Consider the following 7308-nt stretch of genomic DNA (forward strand, 5'->3'; position numbering starts at 1 on the left):
AAAGAACAAGCATTGTGAGAAAACAAAGACTTCACACATTTACTCATTATCGTCCAACGTGCCTAAGAGGCTAATCTGTGTGACTCACGGAAAAGCTCCACGCCTATTGTAATCAGCTTTCTGGCTCATTCCTTGCCTGTTTTAATGTGTAAAGTGTATTGAGAGAATAGCCACAATCAGACATGTTAAAATCATTCACTACCAGCCAGGCAGTGATGGCACACGCCTTTAATCCCAGCACTCGGGAGCCAGATACAGGTGGATCTCTGTGAGTTCAAGGCCAGCCTGGTCTACAGAGTGACTGCCTGGAGAGGCTCCAAAGCTACACACAGAAACCCTGTCTCAAAAAACCAAAAACAAAAAAATAAAAATCTGCTCACTACCAACTGTTTTCTGAGCATCCATAGGCTTTATTTTGTCAAAAATGCTCTACTTTGGCTTAAAAGAATAACTAGTTACTGGTGTCAAGAATATCTTTTTCTTTTACTTTTTCCCTTGGAGGAGGGGTACGGATGGATTCTGAAACTCACTGTGTAGCCCAGGCTAACCTCAAACTCACACTCCCTGTGTCTCAACTTCCAAGTCTTGGGAATTGAAGGATATACCACTTTAAGATCTCCCACCTGGGGCTGGAGAGATGGCTCAGTGGTTAAAAGCACTGACTGCTCTTACAAATGTCCTGAGTTCAATTCCCAGTAACCATATGGTGGCTCACAGTCATCTGTAATGAGATCTGGTGTTCTCTTCTGGTCTGCAAGCATACATGCAACCAGAACACAGTATACATAATAAATAAAAAGTTAAAAAAATCTTTTAAAAAAGAGAGAGACAGATGCTCCCAACTTTAAGAATATTTTCAGCCAGGTGGTGGTGACACATGCCTTAATCCCAACACTTGGGAAGCAGAGGCAGGTGGATCTCTGTGAGTTCAAAACCAGCCACAATGTACAGATGAGTTCCAGGACTACAAAGAATATATATTTTGAGAAAAATAGAACTTTTATATATAATTTTGTAATAAAATTCTAAATTCATAGTAGAGATGTTGTTGGATGTGTGTGTACATGATCGTGTGTGCACACAGTGTGTGCATGTACGTGGAGGGTCACCTAATCAATGAGCTGCACGCATGGGTTATCTCTGAATGGCTCTCTTCAGTTTGAGTGTGTCTCTTTCAACATGTGAGTCTCTGCACCACCTCGGGACTCTGCCTAATGCCCACCGCAGGAAGACCCTCACCAGGCACAGACCTCAACCCTGCTGGAAATGAAAGCTGAATAAACCTTTCTCTTTCGTAAATTTCTGCAGTTCAGTTACCGCAGCAAAATTTGCAGTGAGACAAAGAGGAAAAGAGGTTTCTCGGCGTCTAAATTAAAGAAAACACAGCATCATTGTCTGGATTAGTTGGAGAATTTCCATTTGTTCTACCCTAGAGGTCCCATTATAAGACCGAATGTCTCAATCTCCATGGTTATAGGGCCTGCAGATCCTACCACCCTGGACTCAGCCGGATGCAGATGAGAAAGATGCTGGAGTCCTGGCAGGAGCACCTGGAAGGTGCCGCTGACTGTAGCGAGGCACTGGGACAGGGGTGGAGAGAACCTTGGAGAAGAGACGTGGAGTGGGAAAGGTCTTCCAGGCCAGAGGTGCAGTGTGAGCAAGGTCAGAAAAGTCCTAACAGCTCGGGCTAGTTTTGAACCCAGCCTAGGATAGGCCGCAGCAACCAACACTCACTTCAGGCAGCCAGTGTTTCAGTAGGCAAAGAGAGACAGTGTCCGAAGCTTGAGAGCCGCAGACTGCAAAGTCGGAGCTATCGTCCCTGCTCTGTTTAGACGTCAGAGCTCTATACCTGCGGATGGCGAAGGAAATCCAGCTTTTGCAACCTTTAGACGGGGGCAGGGGCCACCAGCCTGCACTAATGCCTTCCATGTCAGTCTGCTCTACCTGGCACACCAGATAGTCAGTTACATAGGAAAACTACTTTTTAATTAAGTTGGGATCAACTAATTAAATTATGCTCAATAACCATGGCAGTACAGATCCTGTTTTCTGTTTTTAGTGCTAAAGGTTGAACCCTCATGCATGCTGGGTAAGCCACACCCCCAGCCCCTGAAATCCTGCTCTTTAACCTCTCATGTCATTTTCAGTTTGCCCTATCTATTTCCCCCCTAAGACAACACATGCGGGGGGCGGGGGTGGGAGGGGGTGGAGAGGTGGCCCAGTGGTTAGAGCGTCTGCTCTTCTTGCTAAGGTTGTTCCCAGCACCCACATGGTGGCTCACAGTCCCCTGTAACTCCAATTCCAAGCTGATCTGGTATGCTCTTCTGGCCTCTTTGGGTACTGACTGCATGCACACGGTTCATTCACATGCATGCCTGGAAAAATAAATACACACAGAAGTAAATAACTCTTTTTTTTAAAAAATGCCCATTCGATTGTCTTTTTAAAATTAGCTTCCAGATGAAAAGGGCCATCCAGTACAGAATCATCATGATGTTGGTAGTGTTCCTCTCTGCTAGGTCAAGTAATCCACTCGGCTTTCCACAAAACAAGACAGCCTGCTCTGTTTTGCACAGATACACAGAAATCCTTCTCCAGCTCCACACCCGGACACCTGTGCTGTGTCTCTTCACTTGAAGGCCCCACAGTCACTTCCAATCCAGAAAGTTCACAATCAACCTCGGTAGTTCTGCGCACTAACCCATTTATATTTATCCCTTACCTCTGTAAATCTTATTATAGAAGTCCATTGGTTGAGTGGAACCTACTATTTGAGGGTGATGTTACCAGAGGAACGGAGCAGAAGTTTGTGAGTTAGAGAACCTGGTTCAGGATCTTTCTCTGGTCTGTCTATCTGAGTGAGCTAAAGTATTTAATTGATCTTAAGCATGTTAGTCTCACCAAGTTTCTCTTTACCATATAAAATGAAGCTGATACCAATGACGTGTTCAGGGGGTTGCTTTCAACATCAAATAATGTCAGAGCCCTGAAGTGTTATCTGGACACTAAGCACTTCCATTGGGAATAAAGGCCAGATTTGGGACTGGAAAAATGACTCAGTCGTTAAGAGCATATACTCTTGGCAGAAGACCCAACCATCAAATGGTTCCAAACTGCCTGTACCTCCAGTTCCAGATCTGATGCCTCTGGCTTGAACTTATTGCACATACCCTATTCACATATGTAGTTAAAAAACAAAAATAAATAATAACAGCAAGGTTTATGATCCTTGGCATTGTGAAATTCATATTGTATTAGATCACACATCAAGAGTTGTTGTTAGCTGCCCTCAAAGACATTCCTATCCAAGGAGAATTTGATATAGTTCAGACAGTCCAGCCTCCTCTTTATTTTTTATTCATTGTTTTCAGGAAATTGACAATATCATATTCAACGTAAACCTGTGCACTAACAGCCCAGCTCCCGACACTGCACTACTCCAGTGTCCAGCGTAACCCAGCCCGCAGGCTCTGCGGCCTTGCCTAACCCCGACCGCATCTCTAGCCACATCAGTCTGGATTTTATCTCGCATTAGCTCGCTGATCTCTGTTAAGCTTCAGAGTCTCTCCTGAGCCATTCCCTTCCCTGATCACTCTTGTCTTCTCCCAGCTGTTCTAAGATGCCTGCTCCTCACAGATGCACCTCTGGCGCCCAGGTGCCCATATTTCCTTTCTTGGAGCAACACCGTCCTTCCTGTCGGGCTCTGAAGAGCCTCCATTCATACAGTTTGTCTTCCCCTCCGACCACCAGGCTTCTATATGTTCATTCAGCTGTTCTCACCCAGCTGAGCTCTCTACAAAATAGAGCCAAGTTTCTGTGCATCTGAATTATAACACTACCAATCTTTCTCCTGTAGAACTAGCTAGAAGTCAGTTATTCCCCGGGGTTCCTTCTGGGAGTCCCAGAGAGGCCCGTAGCTGCTTACTTTTGTTTGCTGCTCCGTCTTGTTTTCAAAACAGCTCAACTCCACGCTTCAACGATGAGTTAGCTGGTTCTAGTAGGCTGGTTCCCAGCCAAGTCCACGATCCTGGGAGCTTTACAGTTATATAGACTGGAGAGCAAGCAGGAGGAGCGTTCAAATGAAACCAGCCACACCCTCTACCTAAGATGAGCTCCTGTCCCCCTGTAGTTGACTCTTGGGTTCTATTCCAGAAGATTCTTTCCTCATACAGGCCTGTACCTATCCTGTCTTTGCCTCCCTGGTGTCAATTTGGACCACCCTAGGTCTTTAAAGCTTGTTTTACTTACAAGTACCGAAGAACAATAGCTGTGGTCCATCCCCATTATCCTCTTTGCTATTGTCTCTTCTACCGGAAGATTTTAAAGGCATACTCTCTTTGTATCCAGGTTGGCCTCCAACTCATAAATCATAAATTCAATCCTTTCAATACTGAGATTGTAAATGCTGACCCTGCTAAGGGTGTTGCTTTGCCCTTTGAAAACGATGGAGGAAGAGTGGTGGAATTTTTTTCCAGTTTCTACATCTAAATCCTAAGATAGAACCCAGTTCCTTCTTTTGCCACCAACAACCGGATGAGCTTGCCTTGACAAGTATTCTACTCCCCATGCATTTCGTCCACTGACTCCGCAAACAGTGCGTACCAGTCATGCACCAGGCGCTGTTCCAGGCTCTTCAGATACAAGTAAGCATGGAAGGCTACTTCCAGTTAGAGAGGTGTATTTGGGACCGTGGAATGGGAAACGTGGTTTACATGGTTTGCCTAGAATTCTGTCTTTGCGAATGCCCTTGGAGAACATCTCAAAGAGAGAGACAACCACAGCCAGAACATTGAAGACGGCAGTGTGCAGCCTCAGGAGAAGAGAGATGACCTACGAGCTACAATGGGCTAGAGACAAGTGCAGCTTGGGGCTCTCACTACTGTGTCCTTATTTGAGACCCCTCTGCTCATATCCCCAGAACTAAATATCGTAAAGATTCTTTAGTAGCAGTAGTGACGCCGCTGTTCTCAGGGGCTAACCCCTGCTACGCTTGGGAGTTCCTGGAGCGACCTAGTTCCTAACGAGGCCCCCCCCGGAAAGCCTTTCATGTAAACATTCAACCACTGTTTTTATCAACTCTTCCCAGAGGCTGGGCTCTGAAGGAGTCAGTAAATAACAGGTGGGATTCCTGCTTAGGGAGCTGGCATTCTACCAAGGCAGATGGGTATCTCACAGTTAATTCCCTTCCCACTGAGTAAGTACAGAGTGACTTGAAACTAAGTGTTTCAAGGCCCAGTGAACTCTGGGGGTGGAGGATGGAGATAAGAGGCCTCTTGGAACAAATGTTTTGAAAGATGATTGGGGATCCTGAGAATGGGAAATTGATGCTCATGTAACCAAGAAAAGAGCTGCACAAACAAACCAGAGTACAAAGCCGTGGCCCTGTTAGCACCTGGGAGAGGAAGATAGCTGAACTGACATAGGTACACCTCAGATTTCATTTTAGGTTTTTTTTTCTAAGAGCAATGGGAAACCCCTACAGATTTTTAAATACTTTAAAAGACGTATTTATATTATTTTATGTGTGTGTGTTGCCCACTAGTATGAATTTCAGCACCAAATGAGGGTGTCTGATACCCTGGAGCTGGAGTTATGGATGTTTATAAGCCATCATGGGGGTCTGGGAACTGAACCAGGGTCCCCTGCAAGAGCAGCCAGGGCTCTTACTCTTCAAGCCAACGCTCCAGTCCCAGTAAGCGTTTTAAGCGGGATCATAAAGTGAGTTTTGTTTTTAAGAGATCATCCTGGCACTAATGTGGAGGATGGATGGGAAGACAGGCAATGCGGGGAAGAGATGCCCTGGAGATTCCAAAGTAATCCAGGGAGACTTGGACGAGGGCGGCAGCTTTAGAGACATTCTCAGTGAGGGATTCTAGAAGCGTTTGTAAGGAAAATTGTCAAGTCATGGTGATTGGTTGGATGTCTGATTAGGGAGAAGTTAGTCCTGAGGTACCTGGTCCCCTGCTTTGTTTTGTGGAGCTGGAGAGTCAGGTGTTGGTTAAGGACAGGATATGTGATTTAGTTTGAGACATTTAATGGATTGATGGACGTGGTGCTTAGAAGAAGACTTGGTGAAAGAAACCGGTCATCTTTGGTGTCAGAGGACAGCACCAGGGCATGGGTGTGGAGTGAGAAGACTGCCCGGGACAGAGCCTTAATGGAGCGAGTATGTAAGATGTCGATTAGATGATGGGGGCTGAGTAGAGCCACAGACACAGGAGGAAAAGCTGGGGAAGTTAGTCCAGGTCAGAGAAACAGAAGAGCAGTTCAGGAAGCAGTGATGCTATTGACATGAAGTGCAACAAAACAAACAAGTCATAGAATCCGAGATGCATCCATGAGCTTGAGGCACGGAGACCATTGGTACCCTAGTGAAAGAGATTTTGATGGTTTGATAGTGGAACGGAAAAGCTATAGAGAGAATTAAGGACTACATAGGAAATTAAGACAATGAATTAAGACAAAATCGAGCACTGATTCTTTTTACTAGATTTTGTTTTCATTCTTTAAAAAAAATCATCAAAGGGGAATTTTCAGGACATCAAAAGGTAGAGAGACCGGTTGAAAAAAAAAGGCGATGGGACATTTCATAGTTCAGAATGATCTCTGATAGTCATACTTTGCATTGTGAATGAGTGTATTTACTAGGTATATAACAAGTCAAGATAAAAGAATAAAACAACAAGGAAAGGAAGCCAGCAGAGGGTCAGATCACACACTTGTGTCGTCCAGGAGAAATCCACTGGAGAGACCCTTGGGATCCAGACAGTCAGCTGGAGATTTGAGCGACAAAGAAGGTCCCAAAAGAAACAATCTTTTTGAGATTGAGTCAAGTATCATCAAATCGTAGCCTACAAACCTAGCAGAAACCAGCTGGGGAAGCCCTGTGATGACAGCCAGCTGGAGTTCCCAATCAACAGAGTCATAGGCAGAGTGTCCCCTCCAGTGAGACTTCCAAGCAAAAGGACAGATAGTAACAGAGATAACATCATCAAATCAGATCTTACGACATCCGCTAGAAACTGCCCAGGGATGTTGAAGCAGTCAGTTAGAGGTTGGAGCCCCTGGATGAACACCTTCTGTGGGTGGATTTCCATCTTCTCTTTCCCACTGTAGGCATTTTTATATCACGGGACAAACAATAGTCATCTCTCCTGGACAGTTTATCCTCTAGCTGGTTTCAAGGACATGATGTTTTTTTACCCTTGTCTGTCTTTCTTTTCTTCTTCCCTCCCTGTCACAGAGTTAGGGGTCCATCCCATCCCCAGACAAGGGGCCTTGGAGACGGCGTGCTTGGCTCTAAATGTT

The sequence above is a fragment of the Microtus pennsylvanicus genome, chromosome 2, assembly GCF_037038515.1.
Source record: "Microtus pennsylvanicus isolate mMicPen1 chromosome 2, mMicPen1.hap1, whole genome shotgun sequence".
NCBI lineage: Eukaryota > Metazoa > Chordata > Mammalia > Rodentia > Cricetidae > Microtus > Microtus pennsylvanicus.